Source organism: Protopterus annectens, chromosome 4.part0 (genome assembly GCF_019279795.1).
Source record: "Protopterus annectens isolate FY-2018-M chromosome 4.part0, PAN1.0, whole genome shotgun sequence".
NCBI classification, from domain to species: domain Eukaryota; kingdom Metazoa; phylum Chordata; order Ceratodontiformes; family Protopteridae; genus Protopterus; species Protopterus annectens.
The window spans coordinates 1,951,010,842-1,951,033,992 of NC_056733.1; positions in this window are offsets into that span (position 1 = coordinate 1,951,010,842).

The following is a 23,151-nucleotide window of genomic DNA, read 5'->3' on the forward strand; positions in this document are numbered from 1 at the left end:
GGGACACATTTACAATGTTAGTACTGTTTATGTGTGACACTGACAGACTTAAAGGAGATGAATTACAGTACATTGCTTGATGTTACAGGAGTCTACATCCATACGTAGTGTCACTATGTCTTAAAGGTAATCCACTATCTTTAATACAATAGCCAACCGTTGTAGGAGGGATGGACAGGGACAGAGGAGATATGTGATTCAAAGCAGGGACAGTTGAGAGGCATACCTGTAGGTGTTGGACAGCAGAGTATCACTGACATGTCATTATCATAGTCCTAATACAAGCATACTGTTTTAATCCCTATTCCCCATACCTCCATCGTCCCATCTGCATTCCTATTTTATGGGGAAATGTAGTACACACCTGGTAGACTGATGTATTCCTTTTTTGAAGAATTCCTCTGTAAATGCTTTTCACATACACTCTATGTGAGTAAAACCACATACAGACCCATTCCCCATAAGCAGCTGCTTGCCTTTTGCAGGTAATGCTCATTAACAGGTAATTGCCTCTGCTCAAGTCTGTGTGTCAGAATTGCTAATTGCATCCAAAATAGCTGAATTGCACTATCATTAGCCTCATTAGCCTATAACATGGCAACAAAGTGCAATATATAAGGTCTTCATGTAGACCTTGGGCCCTTTCTTAGTTTTTGAGCTAGACATTACTGAGGTGGGGAGACTACAGCATCATGGAGGGTAAGTACAGATACTGTCTACTGAAGAGATTTATGATGTATGTCTACAGTTTATCCTCATATGTTTGGTCAGTGTCCCATGAATAGGTTGTCAACTGGCAGTTCACTGGCCAATATTGAGGTCAGAAAGGGGAGAGAGGTTATGCCTGCTAATGTAGTAGCTGCTAGTCTATCAACTTACTAACCTTGTAGGGGCAAACTGTGAAACATGTACTTATCTCTGGGCCTTTGCCTCCCGTCTTTATGTATGGTTGTGTCTGGATGTGTTGTCACATGGTGTTGGGAGGTATGGTCTGTCTGTAGCAGCTACCTTAATATACAGCCATGTATGCACCAGGCTTCAGCAGCTGCTGCTGCAGCCTAAGACACATAGTTGGGAGTGTGAACACTTTGAATGCTAGCAAGCTGTATGTTTATCAGTGGCAACTGTGGCATCAGCCTCATTACATCAGATCCAGGGCAAGGGTACCCTTTACAGCCCAATCAAGGCTTGTGCTTAAAGTGCATCTGTTATGCAACAGTGCCCATAGCAGAGTGGTAGGCAATATATAGCTAGTCTACATGAATATGTGCAATGTGACCTTACCTACAGGCCTGTGACTTGCAAAACTGGGTAGCTGATAATTCAGTAGCAGTAGCCTATGGGGATTAAAATTGCAGGACTCAGTCATTACTTGCTGTGTTAACAACAATGCAATTGACGTGCAACAAACTGGATTTGAGCCCAGGACTGTGTGTGGCAAAATGTTCTGTATGTAAGGCATTTAACAGACTGCACTACTGAGTCAGTGCAGGAGTAAGTGTATTTGCCAGATATATGTGCTGACATACAGGCTGTGACACACATTGTCTACATCCATCAGTAAGAGCATGGCTTTCAAAGGCAGTTGTTCTGCAGCAGGGTTCCATTTGAACATATGTACTGTGCCACTGATGCCTTAGCAGGTGTTTCAAGATGTTGCAGGTAAAAGAGAACACTTACCTGCTATCCCAGGCCTCATGTACTGCCATTATTATTTAGTTCACTGTGTACTGGTGTATTTTTGCATTAGAGTCCCAGGTACACTCCCATTTTTCACACTAGATTTGATTTCAGTCTGTCAATGGCAATCAGTACGTTTTGATGGAAACACCTGCTTTAATTAAGATCTGTGTAGCCTTGTGAGTTAGTGCAGTAGGCTGTAGTTGACAGAGGATTAGGTTTGAAATGTGACAGGGGTAATTATTTTGTACATGTGCCTAATACTGAGAGAAACACATAGGATCATTAAGGCACATTAAAGCTCATTTAAACAGCTTTGCATGGTGCTACACAACTTGGCCCTCAGCTTAGCTCCTTGCAAATCTGCATTAAAAAAAAAGAAAAGAAAAGAAAAAGTGGGTGATAGGACAGTGATGAAATGGGGGCAAGCAGGGGGAAAACATAGTGAAAGGCAGGTAAGCATGTGCAAGACATGTGTAGGGAAGAACCACAGCTTTCTATTTCTTTTACAACAACAGCAGTGGAGTTTGACAGATTTTGTGGATGAATGTGGACTCTCAAACACCAGAGAGAGTGGTGAGGACAACATTAATGTGTTGTCAAGCCAATTGGACCAAATAGCTGTGTCCTTTGGACATGAGTGTGAAATGGAGAGCTATGTATGGGGCAATATGTTTTTGTGGGACAGGTGCCTATTTCTTTTTCTTTATAAGGAGAGAGAGTGGAATGTTGCGGAAGGGATATAGGTATATGTGAGGAGGTAATTTGGGTAGGATAGCATGCAATTGTAGACTGACAAGACAGTCAAGACAGTAGACAGGGATGGTGTTTGATATATGAGGGGGTAACACCTTGGATGGAGAGGGTGTTGTGGAATCCAAAGTGCATGTGCCTCTGGATGGCAGCAGTGTGACTGAGGTCCCCACCCATGGGAAGTCCAGACTACACCTTCACTGCCCTGAAGGTTGCTGTGCTAGATGCTTGGCGCCAGGGCCAGTTGGCCCCACCAGGTTGTCCAGTCTGCCCTCAATTCTGGCACAGACAACATTCATAGCTCCTATGACCACTCCTGTGCACCATGGCCGGTAGTCAATCCTAGTGACTATCGCCCCTCTGCCACCACTCCTAGAGGGGATGGCCCCATCCCCTATGGCGGTTCCACCCAAAGGCGGTGTAGGGCCAGTGAAGGAGGCACCACTGGCTTGGGTCCCAGATGTGCTGGGACCTGGTAGCACAGCCAGTTGAGGTAGGGTAGCCAGATCAGCAGGAACTGGCCTACCCTGACATGCTGTGGTTATGAAGGTAAAAGAATACATATAGGTTAGCTATGAACAAAACCATTGTTAGTAATAATAGCATGCCAGAACATTGGAAATAACCCTATTGCATTTTAATGCATATTATGAGAAACACAACTGTAAATAACAGAACAGTCAGTATATTAACAGCATGACAGTAACAGTTATGGCATATGGCCAACATAATAGGTAATTCAACAAGATATGTTAATGTGCAACCATTATAATACATAACAATATTAAAACACAGGCCCCAAAATAAAGTTTATGTAACAACATATAGGTTCATAGGTTCTGTGCTACATGTGGAGTTGATGAATCTATCCCTCTGCAGTCATCTGCAAACTTTGTCTCCCTCTACTAGTCGTGCTTGAACAGCAGTTTGATGGTGCTCTTGCCTCTCATGTATGGATTGAGATTGGCCTTGTGGGTTTGGCAAAGCCTTGTATGTGTTACTTGCAATGGCCAAGAAGTGACCCTGCAGGCTCTGAGATCACTAGATTTTTTGAGAGCTCTCTGATTGGGGACTCCTTTTGACATAGGACAGATTTTGTTTACCTTATCCTTGTGGTGTTGGCAGTGGCTGCCTCGAGTTTTTCAAATAGATGGTCAGATACATCTGTATAAAGGCCTTGTTCAGATCAGATTTTGCTGTATGGACTATGAAAGGATACTATGACCCTTTGATCTAGAAATGAGAAGGTGGGTCATGGAGAAGGTCTGCAATACTCTGTCTAACTATATTGGTCGAATGGATGATGGCTATCAACCTGGGTCTTATTTCCTGAGTTCATTTCTGTGCTCTCATGATGGCCAAGGATTTGGCTTGGCCTATTTGGTTGGGCTTTCTGGGCAGGTCGACTGCCTGCCTTTGGCAAATGACTTCTAGGCCGTGGGGGGATTAACTTGGCACCGTCTCTGTGCCACCTTCTGAAAATTATCTGTGTCTGGCACTTTTTCAGTTTATGCATCATGGCACCATCATGTGCAGGATTTATCTTTCCTTTTGCTCTGGCACCAGTTTGTGGCTTCTGAAAAGTTCTGTTTGAAGGAGAGATGTCTAGTGGTACATGCTGTGGGAGCCCTGTGGGCAGACTTTTGCAGTCCACTGAACTTACAGCAACCTCTGTTGTCCATTATTCTGTCATCATCTGTGCCATCACTCTGTGGCATCATGTCTGGGTTCTCATTTGCATTTCATGTGACAGCCTGATAGGTGATGGGGTATCACTGATAAGTTTTTTCACTTTTGTCTTTTTTCTATTTGCAAACTTTTTCTCTCGAAATTGGCTTCTTGTTGACTGTTTTGGAAAAAGAGTTTTTAAAGGTAGTTGTCCAATGGTCAAGACAGTTCCAGGTTGCTTGTTTTAGTAGTGGCTTCCTTCCAAAGTTGTTTAATGTTGAGGGTCAAATATGATCCAAGTTTAAAAGATGCTTGCTCCAGGGCTTAAAGCATTAGGCTTGCAGGTTCTTTTGCCTTGGGTATAGGCGTATGCTGGTGCTGCAGATAGCAGTTGCAGTCGCCGGCTTGCAGACAGTATCAAGATCAAGACGGTACCCTCAGCTGTCCCAAAGGATTTCTTTAATTCCTCATTGAAAACTTTTGGCACACAGCCGGGGGACACCATGTGGTCAGAGGTCTGGCTGTGTTTTTGGTCCTGGAGAGAGCAGTGGGTTTGATCTCATGGAGATGTTTGGGGCCTGCAAGCTCGGTGGGGTGGCATCTTGATTTTTGGGGAGAGTTTGCATGGGGAGTGGTTGCCAGTATTGTGTTGATGATGTATTCTTGTATGTTGGCTTGCTAGTCATGTTGAGGCATTCTGAGCATATGAAGGAGGTTCCTCCCAGGTTTTCCTACTTTACCTATAGTAGTGTTAGATCAGATTCCTCCTATAATGTTTTTTCCTTTTCTTGCTTTATTTTTAGTTTTGAATTTTCTTTGTTTTTATGATTCTCTCGCTTGGTATAGGACTTTTTGTGTCTTAGGAATTTTCTTTTTGCTCTCTTTTTTAGTACTTTCCTGTATTTAATTGTTTTTTTGTTGTTACCGGATGCTCCATCTTACCTTGTTTCTTTTTTTGTATCTGGGAGTTTTGCTTATGGATGCCTTTTCCTTGAGGTGCTGGTGTCCAGATTATTTGGCATTTGTCCATTTGTGAGTGAAACCTTGAGTGCTGTGGGGAGCTGCTCTCATGCCTTTTGGGAGTAGTTTCTAGGCATTACTTCGTGATTCAGTGCTTCACCTAATTGTTACTCCCAGTTGTTTATTTCCTTATTCAATGGGATGAGGTAGTGTTTAGTTTGCTTTTTTTGGTTCTTGTGGTGGAGGGGGGGTCAGCCTCGCCTTTGAAAAGTGCTCCCATGTGTTCTTGACAGGCAAGCATCTATGATGTTATCTCCTCTTGTCAGGATGTTCTAGTTGAGCAGATCAGTTGAAAACAGTGACCTTTTAGAAGCGGTTTCTAGTTTGGTTGAGCAATTTAAGTGCTATGATTGACTTTTATGTAGATTTAGTGAACATTTGGGTCTGGTGTTGTTTTGGTGGCATCATTCTTGGTGAAGGTAGAGGTAGGAAGAAGAAGGTGGTGATACGATGAGTGTTTGGTGTATCAGTGGCATGCTAGTGGCCTCAGTTCTATGCCATGTCTTATCCTGAGTTGATTGGTCTCTTTACACCAAGCTGGATGCCACCAGTCTTGAGGTGTGGGTGTCCTGATGAAATATGACGGTGATGGTCTCCGTGTATATTGTCCAGATTTCCACTCGGTGCATGATTCTCCTTACCTATGAAAGGGCGGGTGTCCTCAGGTGGTGTGGCTCCCAGTTTCTGGTCTGCACAGAGTGCTCTCAGCTCCATACTGAGTTTACAGACTGTGATGCTCTCCAGTTCTGTATTTTTGCATTGAGCATTGTTATTTTGTTATTTTTACTTTTGTGGGCCTGGTGTGTACCCTTTTTTTTTTTTTATTTTCTTTTTTGCCTTTCTTATGCAGGTAGGTTGTTTGCCAATAGCTTTGTTCTTATGGATGACTTTGGTGACAGGTCCTTAGAAAATACGTGGGAATCAGGCTGTGTGGCCTGTGCCTGCCATCCCTTGTCCAGCACAGTCCTCATCAGTGTTGTGGCAGCTCCAGTTTTTGTTTGTATCTGTTTTCTGTATTGTGTATTTGTGTTGTGTGAAGAGGTGAGGCTTGTCATTGGTCTGGGGTCATACTAACATTGCATTCATATATCCAGTAGATCAGCAAGCTCCTCTTGCTCTATGTCTGAGTCATACAAGCTCGAAGGCGTAGCCAAAAATGAGCAAAACAACGTCTGAATCATATTTGTACCTGCTGTTGAGAGACTGAGGGGCTTTGCACCTTGTAAGGATTCTAGCCGACAATGTAATGTGTACTGTGTGAGCGTCTGCTGAGAGGTCGGTGAGTGGGACGCCAGTGTGCAAGTAGAGATGCTCTTTTTAAATTCTTGTGACGTCAGTTTTATTCACGATTATGGTGTGGACTGATGTGTCTGGCTTACTGTGAGTGTTGTGTTGTGACTGTTGACTGTGGTGGAGGTTGGTTGCTGTTTTGCTTTCTTGGCCTCTGCTGTTTGTGTATTTTTTGATGCTGCCTTGGCTAATGTCTTTGTGTGTTTATGTGTATGATTTGAGGTTGTAATAGTCTTATGTGGAGGTGGGTCTGCGCAACCTTGACATGGTAACCTTAACCTTTCTCCCTGTGACTGGTCTCCTATGTTGAATGAAATGCCTAGTAGTGGCCCTGTTAGAGCTGATTTGCATCTCCAGTCCTATTTGTGTGTCTTTGTGGGAGAGGAGAGCTGCTCAATGTCTGCATCTGAGCATGAAGCACAGAGACCCTACATTATTCCAGGCAAAATTGGCCTCACAAACTTTCAAACAGTTCAGGAATCCCAAGCCTGTAACGAACTGGGCAAGAACTCAAAAAAAAAAGAAAAAAAAGTGAAGATTTTTTAGAAATGGGGGTTGCCTTTTGGGGTGACTGGGAATGAAAGGCAGCCAAGGCAAGGTAATAAGTAAAGTACAATCAAGGGTGTAATAAGTACTGAAACAGCAGAATGCAAGTTAGAGAAAATCAAGAGATGATCTTTTAATTACAGAGATGATCTTTTAATTATATTGTCGCTACTAAATATCAGTACTACTACAGAAAGGATCAAGTTTAACAAATTTGAAAAGGTAGTCCTTTAGTGAAAAACCACTTAAGTAAACCTGCTTAACCAAGCCAAAATTAGCAAAAGCGCCCCTCTGGGCTCTATCGCTAGTTTATGCTTTACTGGAGGTTTATAGCAGGGGGCTGGAAAAGACAGGAAAACCACCAAAACCAACCAAACACAAAACCCAAGGGACAGAACAGAGGAGTTATGAAATGACCCTAGTGAGTTATAAAATGGAAATTCAGTGGCCAATACAACTACTAGTAGCAGAGCAGCTCACTGCTCCTCCGGGGTCACTCCCACTGATAAACACAGAGACCCTCCTTCAGCCCAAACAGACACCCTCCTCGAAAAAAACAAAAACAGTCAAAGGAACATGCAAAGCCTGTAACTTAACTTTTAACCAGAAAAGAAAAAAAAAAGAGATTTTTTTTTTTTTGTTTTTTTTTTTTTTTTTTTTTTTACAGAGTGTTCTGGCACAATCAATACTGTTATAACAGTAAAAGTAAACACAAGAGTGCTAGAACAAGGACAGAAAATAGTTTTAAGAAAAAAAAAAATTTAAAAAAAAGTGCAAAAAAACAGGAAAAAGGAAAACAGCTTTTTTGCTTTGGTTGTGCCTACATACAGCTACTAATACAGAAATTAAGTTTAACAAAAAAAAAAAAGAAGGCAGCTATGCAGAAAAAAAAAGCAAATAAACAGAGAAAAAAAAAAAAAATTAAAAAAGTGGCTCGGCTCCTCTCTCTCAGCGTTTTTTCCTCTGGAGGGTGCTTCACCAACAGCCAACAAGAATAGTAAACCATAAGCAATGAGTAATAATAATAAATATTTGAATATAAGGGGTGGGGAGAGACAGAATTACACTCCATCAATACCATTATAGGCTATATAGTTGACAACAGCATTGATATCTACTCTACAGGTCTGTCTTTTCTTTATGTGTAAAAGTGCCCTATAGCTGCTGTAGCATGTACATACCTCAAGCTATCTGCATGGGACAGTATGGACCAAGCAGTAACAACTGCAGGTACACAACTACGCAGAACACTTACACATCTGGTGTACCTATATAACTACCAAGGTGTACTGTGGGCTGATATAGAGTTATTTTGCTATTTACATAATCATGTCAATGATACATCTTTGACAAAGGGATTACACATCAGTAATTACATTCAGTGATAGCATGACACTTGAGAGACATGTATGTGTACAGTACAGACAGTAAACAACTATCATGCTTTGCTTGGCAGGAATGGGGATAGAACCCAACAGCTGTGACTTCAGAGGACTTCTGCATCAAAAGTATTAATTGATTGCAGCAACCTTTAACACACACTCCAGGCATGCAGCCATACCACAGTTTACACATTCTATGTCCTTTATGTTATTTTATTATTGTTATACTTATTTTCTGTGTTTCATGCTGTATTTTTACATTCCTTGTAATTATTGTAACAGTCTGTGACATCTAAACATACAATAATATAGTCATAATATGAGATACCTCACCAATTTACCTGTAGTTCCTGTGGAGAGAGTATCTGTAAATATTATGTGACTGATACTGTAATATTTAGATCTACACAGCATTGGATTCAAAACCTGGTCTGTGTGTGGCAAAAATGCACTTCATAAACAGTATTTAGCAAACTGAGCTTCTGAGTCACTGGTGATGACTGACTTGCTGATATTTGCCTAGAGCTCACCTGGCACCAAAATATGGCTTGCTAATAGTGATACAGTTTTATACTTGACTGCAGTGACAGTTGAACTCACATGCATAATATTCAAGCATGACAGAGATACTAGATAAAGTATACATTACTGCATAGCATTTAGGTGTACACTATACATTGTTAATGTGTTGAAATATCTATGACGTCAACAAAAAATATCAGATTATGGGTTATTATTTGCAGTCTACATCTAGTTCACTGCTATACCTGACTGCAGCACCATACCTCACAGACTGAATGCTTGTAGCTGACATGCAATGGTGAAAACAAGGCAATCCTACTGTACACAATTTACCTTGTTGTTATTGTTATTGGTCCATGTGTCATTGCCGACCAGTTGCCATAAGTAATTTCTTACAAAACAACTTTGAACCTACACTTACTGCACAACAGACTTAATTATTTTATTTTATTTATTTTCCATTTGTTTATCAGGCTAGTCGGACAAGACACAACATGGCCATTTTCAGCAGAGGCCTGGGGAGAAAAGTTCCACATACATAGTAAAAAATTATAAAAAAGAATAAAAATAATAAAAAATATATATAAACATAGCTATTTTGTACAAAGAGCATAGACCATATAAAAGGAGTGAAATCAGAGTTTTACAAATGATGCAGTGATTAGAATACTGAGAACCAAATGAAACAATCTATTATACAGCATATATACAATTGCTTTAACATAAATTCAAAAAGAAATTTCCATAGACAAACAGGGTCATAAACTAGAAATCATAACTATAAAGGTGGCCTAACACCTGGTTCACAGTACTATGCACTAAGTGAAACCACACAGTACACCTGTGATATAGGGATGTTGAAAGTCAGGAACAGGTGGAATTAGTCTGGTTCTGTACAGGAACATATCCAAGTTTTGAATAGGAGTTCTTTTAGTAGGGATTTGAATGTATGCTTACTATTTAGACATCTAATGTCAGGGGATAGAGAGTGTCAGGCCTTAGCAACTGCATAGGAATAAAGAGAATGGCCTGAGGTATCTAAGCAATTGGAAACAGTCAGTAAGGTGACATTGGAAGATCTTAGTTGATGCGCAGTATTGTGGAAGGTGAGCAGACCAGAGATGGCAGGTATTTTATTTGGTTGGTATAGCAGTTGATGGGTCAGGAGAAGTTGATTGTATTTTAGGATGTCGGGATGGTGGCCTAATGGTTAAGGTTTTTGCCTTACAAACACAAAGTGCAGGGTTTGAGTCTCACAAGGGATAATTTGCTAGGCTTACAATGGCTCTCAAGGGCAGTTAGCTTAGTACTAACCTATGAACCTATAATAGTAGGTTCGAGAGTTCTAACCATCCTAGTTGTCTTAGGGAGAGGCAATTGTGAGAATGAAACTTTGCAGTGGATGCAAATTTTGAGATTTTATTGTAGCAGGTAGATAGTTTCAGAAGGTCAGATTTGTTTAGGTTAGTTAGAACTGGGGAAGCATATAGTAAGGTGGAGAGTAGATGGGTACAAGAGATAGAGATTCGGAATTCCTGTGAGGGGAAGTTCTTGCAGTGGTATAGTGAACTTAGTTTTTTATGAACTTTAGCAATTGTTAGTGCTATATGTTTTTCGAATTTTAGGTTTTGGTCAATAGTTACACCAAATAGCTTGGCTTGAGTTACTGGTGTGATAAGGGTATATTTGGAGAATGTTATTGAGAATGGCATGGTAGGGGTGAATGTTTTGGATGGGTGGAAGATCATGAGTTGAGTTTTAGATGGGTTTGGTATGAGTTGGGAGGAATTTAGCTATTTTTCTATAGTAGTGAAGGCTTCCTGGGTTCTATCTTGGAGTAATTGTAGAGAGAGGGCTGAGCAAATAAGGGTGGTGTCATCAGCATACTGTACTATATTAGTTTGTTGGCTAGCTGAGTGGAGGTTATTGGTAAAGATGGAAAATAGTAAGGGACCAAGAATGGACTCTTGCAGAACACTTTGTCCCACTGGGAGGGGAGGGGAGAGAGAGTTATGCCATTTAATAGCTTATTGCCAGAGGGACAGATAATTCTTAAACCACAGTAGAGAGGCGTTATTCAGACCGAGCTCAGAGAGAGTCGATATTAATTTGAAGTGTCAAATGCCTTTGACAGGTCTAGGAAGACAACAGATACTAAGTTACTGATATTTCTCTGTTGGTTTATGTGGACAGTAAAGGATATAAGGGCAGAGGTGGTACTATGGCTCGGCCATAATCCATGTTGGGAATTTGCTAGCAGGTTATATGGAATAAGATGATTCAGTAGATTTTTGATAGGGGAGATAGTATAGCTATAGGGTGATAATTGGTAAAGTCTGTTAAAGAACCACCTTTGTGTAGGGAGACAACATAAGAAATATTCCAGAGAGAGGGGACAGTGTGTTCCACTATGGATCTATTGATGAGTATGGAAATAGGGTAGGCGATGGCAGAGGCAACAATCCTTAGGTAATCAGCGGGGAGTTTATCAGCAGTGAGAGTGGTGGATTTCAATTTGGCAAGGTGTTTATGAATTAGGTCAGTTGAAACTGGTTTAAGAGAGAATTGGGAGTTGGTCTGATGGTATTTTGGGGGTATTTGTAGTAGTAGTGGGGAAATTATTGAATAACATTTGGATGGAGGAGGTGAAATGGTCATTAAACTGGGTGGCAATATCATTGTTATCACCTTCAGTGTTAGGGTTTGTGGAGGTGATTTTGCCTGAATGGAGAATGTGTGATTGCGGGCCAGAATTTTTATGGATTGTTGTAGTGAGTTTTTTTGTAGCTGGATATAATAACTTTTTTGTCATTACATATTTGTTTTATTGCTTTGTTTCTGAGCTCTAGGAAGGTTTGTCAATTTGTACTTGTGTTGTTGGTACACCAGGTTGCCCAAGCTATGTCTCATTGTTTGAGTAGGGATCTTGTGTCCTTTGAGATCCAGTGGGCTGGGTTGGTTTTAGTATGTATTATATGTTGTGGGGCCATACGTTTAAGGATACCTAAGAAGGTAGTATTCAATGCTCCATGGCTTCATCTAATGGTAGAATTTTAAGAGGTGACCAATTTAATTTTTTAAAGTGTTGACGAATTGGTCTAATAGGAAATTTTTGGAAGTACAGATAGAAAGTAGGGTGTTTTTTTATGGGTTTTGTGTGCTGTCTTAGTATGAATGTGGGTAGGTGATCACTGAGGGAGTTGGGTAACATACCAGATGTACTGGCAGATGAAGGCTTGTTGGTTAGGATCCAGTCTAATATGGATTCCTTTTTGGTGGATTTGTCTAAGTGGTACTTCAGGGGAGATGCCGTGATGCAGGCCCAATCACTGTTGAAGTATCCCAGAATAAGTGTCTCTAGAGGGAGGGCAGTAGAAGTCCAATGTAAAATGGACTCTAGAGTGGCAATATTGTCACTTGAATGTAAGTAGACACCTATAATATTGAGTTGTTTCTGCTGGTTTAATTTTATATTTGCAAACAGGGTATCTGCATAGCCGAAAGTGGGGATATCTTTACGTATTTGTTAGACAGTAAGGTTATGCCTGTAAAGTTGGGCAATGCCCCCACTTCTTTTAGCTATTTTATCACATCTAAGGATGTTGTAGCCAGGAGGGACTATGGTTGTATCTTTGATGTGGGGCTTGAGCCAGGTCTTGGTTAGGAGTACAATGTCAGGGATATAGATGGATATAGAGGCATGTAGCTCTTCAGTTTTATTTATGATGCTGCAGATGTTTATGCTGAGCATTAAGAGGTTGGAGGGTTTTTGTTTGCAGGGAATATTAGATCCATGTAGGTTTGTAGCAGTGGGTATAGTAGTGGAGGGGCCTGGGTTAGGGTGGATGCTGCCACTGAGTGCAAGTTAGTTAATAACAGTGGTCAGTTTGTGCAGGTAACTGGCACTCATATTGTGTATGAGTAGACTGGGTAGTTTTTTATAAATGAAAATGCCAGCTGGTATTGAAGAAGGGACTACAGTGTTTTGTGAGCTTATAGCCTCGTTTGACAAAGTGGGACTAGAAATGCTTGTTATTATTATTAGGAACAATGGAAGTAAGTTAAATGTTTTGCAGAAAGAAATTAGTGTTTTAAATCCAAATATTTTTAGTGATTTACTGTTTTCACAATATAACCAGTCTTATCAGAAAGTTTTGTGTGACTTGGATGATTTTGTCAAAAAAAGTTGTTGTTTTCTTTCGGCTTTTCCCGGTTAGGGGTCACCACAGCAGAACTGCTAATGATTGGCAGTCAATTTTTATGGTGCCGAGGTGACAGCCTGATGCCCAGCCTTCAACAAAGGCACGGCCATTCATGCATGTCTTTCAAATGCCACTTGACCGCGGGGAGGACATGCAGACTCCACACAGAAGGCACTCCAGCCAAGAATCAAATGAGAAAACCTCTTGCTGTGAGGTGACAATGCTACCGCTGCACCACCGCAGCTTAATTTTGTCAAAAAAAGTGTTGCTACTAAACAAGGAAAATTAAACAGGGACACTAATGAATACAAAAATAACCAGGCTTACCCACTTAGTAAAGACAATAACAGAAATGTAGTCAAAGCAGCTGTGAATTATGGTGGAACTAATACCAATAATTTTGCTTCTAATGATGAAAACACCATTTTTTAGTGTGTTGGATGATGATGGTGTTTTTTTAGAGGCAGAACCCCAATTAAGGAGATTGGAGCGTCTGAGGAATCAGATGTCCAGAGGTTCCAGGAACAAACAGAACAATGGTCATTACTACAAGAGACAATGGGAAGGGGGGATAAAGTGATACAACTAACATTCTTTGAATGTGATTTGGAAACAAGCATTGATTCTGCTTTAACAACTGATGTTCAAGGACATAATGACTTTCGTGACAGCAATGTTGAAACTTGTGAAATAATTACTAAGCATGGTTTTACAGTGTATAACTTTAGTGCACTGAATATTGGTGATGTACATTTTGAACTTTTTAAAAGAGGTTTCTCATTTGTTCCTGATTTCAAATATGATGCTGCTGACGTGTTGATTAATTTAAAACTTTTTGTGAGAAAATAAAATTTCAGATTATTATACAAAGGTCAGTCTAATATTAATTTTAATCAGGACTCTTTGGTGAGAAAAAGTACTTTTATGCCCCCAAACAATCCTGAGACGTTAATATTTGAAAGAATATGTGAATGTGAAATAAGTAAAGTTTTGGCAACTATTAGCCACAAATGTGAAAACTTGACTCATGAGGAAAGAAATATTCTTACCAACTTAGCTAGTGATAAAAATCTGAAATTTATGAAGCTCGACAAGGGCGGTGGGCTAGTTGTAATGATTCAGATAGATTATGTCTCCAAAATGTTTAATATACTGAATGATAGCTGCACATATTTAAGGGTGTCTGGAAATGAGCTAAATAGAGCATATATAAGAATTTACTATTTTCTTTCTGATGCTCTATTTCAAGGCACTGTAGAGCAAACTGTAGTTGATTATTTAAGTGTGGACAATCCATAGTTACCTACAGTGTTCGGAATTCTCAAGATTCACAAAAATCTGTATGATCCATCATTTAGGCCCATAGTTTCAGCTCGAGGATCCAAGACGGAACCTCTGGCAGCATTAGTTGACACATGGGCCAGTGTTGTGGCCCAGGAAACTGACCACATCTTGAAGGACTCCTGGCACTGTTTAGAAAGGCTTAAAACTGTAAAAAGTGTAGGCAGCTATTCATTCTTGATTATTGATGTCATTAATTTATTTTCTGTAATTCCACAAACTGAAGGTTTGGAGATGTTTTAGGAGAGTTTGCACAATAGTTTACAGATAAAAGATGATAAAATAGTGTTACTTACTGATGTCATGGAACTTGTTCTGAAGAATAACTTATTGATGTTTGAGGGTGAAATTTATCACCAGATATCAGGTGTGGCTATGGGGGCCAAGTGTGTCCCCATATTTTCCAACCTTGTACTCCTAGAATGGGAGAGGAAATTTGTGTTTAGGTCACACTTTTATGACAAAATTTTGTTATACAATCGTTTTTTGGATGATTTACTCATCCTATGGCAAGGGACTGAATATGAAGCTGATGAATTTGTAGAATGTTTAAATTCTACAACTGAGCTTTTAGGTTTATTAGTAGATGGAAACCGAATGAGACTGATTAATTATGCAGCACTATCTTCAGAAAAAAGACCTATTCCAATAGCTTGTTGCACTTCAAGAGTTGCAACCCACCACACCAGTTGAAAAGCATAATAAAGGGCCAAATGTTGAGATTATCACGCTTAATAAGTGATGATGTGAACTTTACCAATGAACTGTATGCTTTAATAGTGATGTTCATTGAGAGGGGATATCCATTGAGGATGTTGATTAAAATAAAGAAAGAAATTTTGGTAAAAAGAAACACATTTTTTTCCCCCATATTGAACACCACAGTTGCCCAGACACAAACCAGACTTAGAGATATTACTAGAGATGTGATGGTTTTGCGTTACAATACAGACATATATATATATATATATATATATATATATATATATATATACATATACATATATATATATATATATATATATATATATATATATATATATATATTATACATATATATATATATATATATATATATTCAATTGCCAATAGATGTTGGGACACTTGTTTTTGTGAAGTGACCAAGGAACTTCTTGGCAATAAACCCCAAACAGTTTATAGTAGGGGCAGAAATATTAAGAACATTTTAGAGAGGAATTTTAAAACCAACTCACAACCTGGGTATCATTCCCTTATGATGAAATGTGGTGCCTGTAAATTTTGTAAATTTATTAATGATGGGCCATATGTCATGGTAGGGAATTATGATTACTCTATTAGTTGCCCGGGGAAAAGTAACTGCAACATGACCATGTTAGTCTATCTGGCTACCTGTGTGTCTTGTACATCTTTTTATGTTGGAAAAACTGTGCGCAGGTTAAGGGATAGAATTAGTGAACATTTAAGGGCAATAAGGAATAGGGATGCATATAATGCTCTTTTTGTTCACAGTAATGTGTGTGTGAACTTTAAAAGGTTCATCTTTTTTTGTGATTGACAAGGTTCAACAAAATGAGAGGGGCGGTGACATTAAATTAGAAGTAGCAGCAAGGGAAAGTAAATGGCAGATGAGGTCAAATGCCAATGTTTCACCAAGACTTAATGACAGTATATCAATGGCCCCATTTTGAAACAAAGGGCTTGTTAAATTTGAACTAATATCAGTGTTTTTTATGTTCCACTTTTGGAATTATAAATTTTGATAGCTAATTGTATTTATATTTGGACTTAGACTTTTGTTGTGTTAAAAATGTATTTTAAACTGTATTCACCATGTCTTTTACTATTTCTGTGACAGTTATTGTTTTAAATCTTGACTTTTAGTGATATGTCTTTAACTAGTTAAACTAGTTAGTGTCTTGCATTAAGTGTATGAAGAATGTGATTGGTTGTATATTTTACCTATGAGGGTACTTAAGCTGTTATGCTTGGCTTTTTTTACAACTCTGATGATGCCAGTGGAATCCAAGGAGAAACCACTTAGTTGTTGGTCAATTTGCTACTCTGTTTGTCATTAAAACAGTTTTCAATTTCCAGCAAAGTGTTGTTACTGTTTTTCTTCATTTTTTACAAGTTTGCTGCTTGTTAGCACTTGGTTTGTGTATCAGTTTTTTATAATTAGTTTCTTTGTAGGTGAGCTTGGTAAGCTCAAAAGGGGTGTGGTTGAAGATGGTAGATGAAATGTATATGCATATATACACCGTATATACACCATACGCATCTATATGTGTATTAGATATGCCTTCATGGAGGTACTGATATTATTGTTTGTGTTTTTATTGCAGAACAGTTGTAATAATTGATTTCTTGCAAAACATCCCTACTTCCATACTTCTTGCACAACAGAATTTATTAGATATACCTGCGTGCAGGTACTGATATTATTTTGTGTTTTTATTGCAGAACAGTTGTAAAAATTGATTTCCTGCAAAATAGCCATACTTCCACAGTCATTGCACAACATACTTTATTAGAAATACCTTCTATCTGGTATAATATCATGTTTTTATTGCACAACAGTTGTCATTATGCAGGTATTGCAACACAGCTGTAATTCCACAATTATTGCACTACAAACTTTATTGCATATACTTTGCTGCGGTTAATGGTTTAGTCTTCCCTGCTTATGGCACTACATTTGGCAGTAGGCAGTTCTTGCAGTGCAGGTAAGTCCGCATTCATTGCAATACAATCTTTACTGTATATACCTAATCACAGTTAATGCTTTATTCTTTCTTGCTTATTTGAATATAGATGGCAAACTATATCTGTACTCACCACACTCCCGGCACAACCTGGACAAGTGCCTGGCATGCACCTCAATGTTGTGAGCCCTATCCTCTGCAGCCGTTGGGAGAGAAGCACACCATAATGCATACCAGTTTTGCAGACATTCAAGATTAGATATTGGTGAAACACAGGTAATAGTACTTACATACATGTGGGACATTCCCAGCCCGGAATTCTTGGATCCAGGTGTCCAAGAGAGCCCTCTTCCATCTTTTCAGGTCATCATGGTGGTGACGACACTGCTCACTTGTGCGAGGGATACCAGTTGCACTGCTGAGTTCCCTTGCCAGCCAGTCCCAGGCCTCTGCCTTGCACTCTGAGCCCTGGAAACCTCCCTGCATCAGCCAGCCCTCATGGTTTTTGAAAAGGAGTCTTACCATGACCCTGGAATCCTGAATGCCCCACCGCTTCACCCGAAAGTGTGAACCCTCTCCAATGCCTGCCATTGTATCTTTTAGAGACAGAACTCCAATGGATTATGCTGTATTCCCACATATTGGGCATAATATAGCCTGTTTTCTTGCTCTTACACACTATTGGGCAATATTTAAAAATGCAGCACATCTCAGCCCTGCTCAAATCAGTGTGGCTGTGATAAGCAGTGCTTGGAGCATAGTGCTTGGCAGTATTTAGCATTGTGCAAACCAGCCAAGCAGTGCAAAGCAGTACATAAATATTACTAGCTGTTATTTTGTTTATGCAGTGCTTAGCAGGCCTTAGCAGGTCTTAGCAGAGCTTAGCTGAGCAAAGCAGACCAGTATTTAAAAATTATTTGCATAATTTCTATTTTGAGCAAAAATGTTAACTTGTCCTCCCATGTATTCAAACCCCACACCTACTGTACATGAGGCCATAACTCTACATATTTAGCTATGTGGATATTGGGAGTTTTCCTATACCTTTACATATACCTCTTAGCTACCTTTAAACAGTGCTGAGCACCATGATGCGCCACTCAAACCCTCTCTGCTACACTTAAACTCGACCTTTAATAAATAATTAAAGACATCCAGATTCTATTTTTAGATTTTCTGGTGTCTCAGCACCCCTGTTTATTATCTTACGGGATTTTTATACCCTACTGCTTACTGTACCCTACAGTTGTCCCTATTTGTAGAATTCACACATCCCCTCTTGCCCTCTATCTTCACATATAAAATTGAGACTTTTCTCAAAAAAAAAAAAAATGTGTGTCCTCCTTCCCCAGACTGATTTTCTTTTAGGGGGTCCCACTGCTGGGTACTACTCAGCTTGCTATGCTCCTTTTTACATTCCTGTCCATCTACTTTCTCCCCATTCATGAAACCAGTATGGTATCCAGCAAGTTAGGGACCAGCTGAGTGATATTTACCATCTGATATCTGCTGTTGCTATGCTTTATAGAGGTATCTTGCAACTGCAGGTGCCGGCTCAGATTGTGTTGTCACTCTTCTGCACATCCTCATGGTGCTTAATACACTCCTGGGTATTAAATTGGCTACATCGTTAGTTTTCTCTGCTGTAATTTCCTTCCTACCTAGAATACCTCTCTGAAGGTTACCTATCTGCCTATATATGCAATATGACCCTGTTTAGTTAACCTTGTCTCTTTTACACTGCAGTTCATTGCTTCTCTGCTGCACAGGACATCCAGTAGTATGAAATGCATTTCTTTTAATACTCCCCTGTGGCATAATTACTTAAAATGTCATTGCAAAGAGACTGCGAATGGTATTTTATTGCACACCTAATGTTATCTGAGTACTATGTCAGTTGTACTACTTTACCCCATTCCTATTGTCTATACCAGCCTACTGTCTACTATGATCCACTTTCCAATTCCTGCTGCTAGTAGTTTCATCCTATACACTGTTCAAAATGTAATCAATATTGAATGCATTTATGCTGATATGTACTGGCTCCCAAACAAAACACTAATTTATTTCAATCATACTGCAAAGGGAAATAATACCCTTAAATCATCATGTGATCCAAGTTTGATTATTTGCTTAGGTGTTTAACAGACCTGGCAGGGGAACATAGGTGTGGCATCCTGGAGAGTGTGTAGGACAGAACGGAATGAATATTCCATAACACCATCAAAGAGGGTCAGTGATGAGCAGGCATCCTGGGGGATGGCTTTCAATCCACCACCATATGATGCTAACCCACATTAGTGAGCATATAATAACACAAACATACAGTGGTAGGCTGTTTTGGGTCCATGCAGTGATACAGGTGCTTTGTTTACAGACCCTGAGGTGGTGCCTTGCCACTCAAATGTCTTTATAATCAGTACACTAGCAAGGAGACAAGTAACCTTCATGGCTGCCTAAATGATAGCCCTTCACAGCTCTTACTTTCATAGTTCTGGGAACTCAACATTACATAAGAACAAATGGGTTTAAGTCAGTTGGGGAATTATTGATGGTCATCAGACACTAGGGCAAAAAGGCCATGGTTAGTTTTTGCTTTATATAGGTTTTAGTATACCAGTATTCAATTGACTTTAATGTACTCTAATTAAAGTAAAAACGTGGAGCTAAGCATTCAAAGGGATAGCTCATTATATATAATATGCAGACAAAAATAAATAATACTAAGGAAATAAAACTGGACTCATCATTGCATTTACTTCTGAGTTACAGTATGGTCACATACATTTAGTTAGCATTCCATATGGATATTTTCATGTGAATAAAATCTTAAGATGAGATCAAATGTTTTACTAAACATCACCTTTGTAAGTGGCTGATGGTACTGAGAATATACAGTAGGAAATGCATTTGTTAGCCAGCACTTGCACATAGTTGTAACATATCATTTAATATGACTGCAGCCATAATCATGTTTCCTCTGCTCGGTGAAATGGCGTCAAGTCATATTTGAGATGTATTTTTATATAAAGATACCAATTGCTTTGTCTCTGGTAATGACATGCTAACATGCTGCTACTCATTATTTAGATTTTTTTCATTATTCTATAATTTCATTATTGTTTCATAGTTTCATAGGTATATACTAGGCTAAAGACCACCAGGGCCTTTATATGACTAGCCATTCGACCCAACTCAACTGTCCACTATGTATCATGGGCATTTATTAAGAGGGAGCTATATTAGTTAGGGAATTTATAAAGGTTATGAGGGGGTAGTTTGTTAGTTTGGGCATAGTTACTGTCTGCCTCTGTCTATCTGAAACATGGGGGTCAGATCTGGGTAGAGTTTATGATTTCCCATCCATTGGTCAAGGTTACTCTTAAATATGATTAGGGATGGACCCAGGTTCACATGGATGAGGAACCTGTTCCAGAACACTGAGATCTTCTCAGACACATATCTGTCTCTGCAATATGTTGGGAGGGTGGCCTAATGGTAAGGTGTTTGCCTTACAAACACAAGGTACAGGGTTTGAGTCTCACAAGGGATAATTGGCTAGGCTTAAAATGGCTCACAAGGGCAGTTAGCTTAGTACTAATCTATGAACCTATGAACCTATGTCCTATTTATGTCACAAGTGAAATTTATATCCTTACATCTAGTGGTTCTGTTACTGTTCATTTTGCAGATCTGCAAAAGGTCAATCAGAGCTGGATCTGAAAATGCCTTGTAAGCCAGACATTGCTCGACTGTCAGTAACCTATAGGAGACTGTGTATAGGGATAGAGCTTTAAGGCAATCCATATTGGGCAATGCATATATATCCTGGATTCTCCTGGTAAGGAAGCTTTATTGACATTCCAGTTATTGCATATGTCTGGTAAGGTGCATACTGAAGGGGAGGCATTATACTTAATAATGTGTTTGATAAGAGCCAAATACAGTAGCAGTATGACTTCCTTGGACATGCATGCCATGCCCTTACTTATAAGTTGGGCGAAACAGAATGATTTTCTTATTACATTGGCCATATGTTGGGCAAAGGCCAGATTACTGACTACATATGTTCCCAGATCCCTGACCACAGGGTCATCTCTTATGGGTGCTTTGTCATTGGAGTAATTAGCCTGGGTGGCCATTTCCCAAAAGGCACTATAATGGTTTTCTTAGCATTGAGTTTTATTCTGTGATTTTGGCACCAGTCATTTTTCTGTGTTAGACTCTCTTGTAAGATATCTATTTCATAGGGGGAATCTGTGATAACTTCCAATTTGCAGTCATCTGTGAACTTGGTCAGCCTGGAATTAGATGCCAGATAGGAGTGTCCCAGCATGGAGCCTAAGGTACCCTGCTGGTGACCAGTCTGTTGGTGGAGGTGGCCTCACTAATGCTGACTTCATGGTTCCTGTCTGTGAGACAGCTGGCAATCCATTGAGTTATGTAGGGGTTTATGTCCTGTTAAGTCAGCTTGTTAACTATACCTTATCAGAGTATTGTACTGAATGCCTTAGCAAAGTCCATTTAGGCTGTATGCACCATTTCCCCTTAATCATTGTCTTGCTGACCTTCTCAAAGAAGTCCACCAGATTTAAGAGGCATGTCCTTACACTGACTAAGCCAAGCTGGGATGGGTCTAGCATCTGGAGGTTGCCTATGTCTTTATTGATCATTTCCATGATAATTCCTTACATGGTTTTGCATATTAGATGAGTCAGACTAATGGGTTCATGGTTGATTGGTGGTCTACCCTTTTGAAGTGGGATAACCATTGCATTCCTTCACTCCTGTGTTACAAAGCTGATTTTGAGGCTATAGTTGAAAGGTGACTCAAGTATTTCTGATAGTTCATGTTTCAAGCTTTTTAGGAGGCATCATGGGATATTTTCAGGGCCCATTGAAGCTGTATTTTTGACTTTAGTAAGTGCTGCCAGGATCCTGCTCCCTAATGGTTGGAGGCTTATGCTAGTATATATTTTATAGGAGAGGAAGGGGGAGGTGGGGAGGGGGGGTGAAGTCTGAGCTAAATTTGTTAGCCAGCAGATTCGCTATGCCACTCTGTTCACTGAAGGTTGTACTGTTAATGACTAGTTCGGCTTACTGATGTGTGCTGCCTCTAAGGTTACAGACATAGCTGTAGAAGTCTTTGTGCTTGTTTTTAGCTTGTGAGGCTATCTTGAAATCTTAATTAACCTTAGTGTACTTAATTAGGCTTCTTAGTTTCCTGTTTAGTTTAATTAGAGAACTCTTATCATCATGGGAGTTGCTTTTCCTGATTTTAAGAGTGCAGTATAATGTGTAAACTATGCTACAATCTTGCAGTAGTACGCAGTCTTCTCACAAATGCAAATGAAGCTACAAGATAAAGATCCCAGAACAATCTAAAAAATGCAAACATATAACTGTTATGGCTAAAACATGCAAAAAAAGCAGAAAGTACAAAAAAGTGTCATTGCAAAGATTTAGAGTCTTATATCCTGCTTATCATTTACCTGCTTAAAGTTGCATTCCAGTGTCTTTCTGTTTACTTTGCTACTCCAAAAATATTTAAGCAGAATTTTTAATAAAAGCTTTTTTTTCTTCCCTTTTAATGAAAAGCTTGTTTGTCACATGCCAGTGCTTTCCACACCTCTCAGAGTCATGAACAAAATACATTGGTGGTTGTAGCTCTGTACTAAATATAGCAGACCTGCTAGACAATATCCAGTCAAATAAAGCTAATATTGGAGCTCTAGTCCTATGTTCAGAATTCCAGAAACATTAGTTTAATGTCTCACTCAAGACTGTGTCAAACACAAAGAACAGGGGGAAATGCAGTAGCAAAGTAAAACGAAAAGCACCTGAATGCAACTTTAAGCAGGTAAATGATAAAAACTAGAGATACGAATAGATGATAGATAAAATATAAAACTCTAGCAGTAAACTGGAATATAAACAGCTGTGAAAGGACTGAAGCACAAATCCTTGAGAAGAACTCACAATAGCACCACTACTTCAATCCCACCACAGATTAAGAGACCAGACTGAACTTTACCAGTAACAATCTTTATGGAAAATGCTACA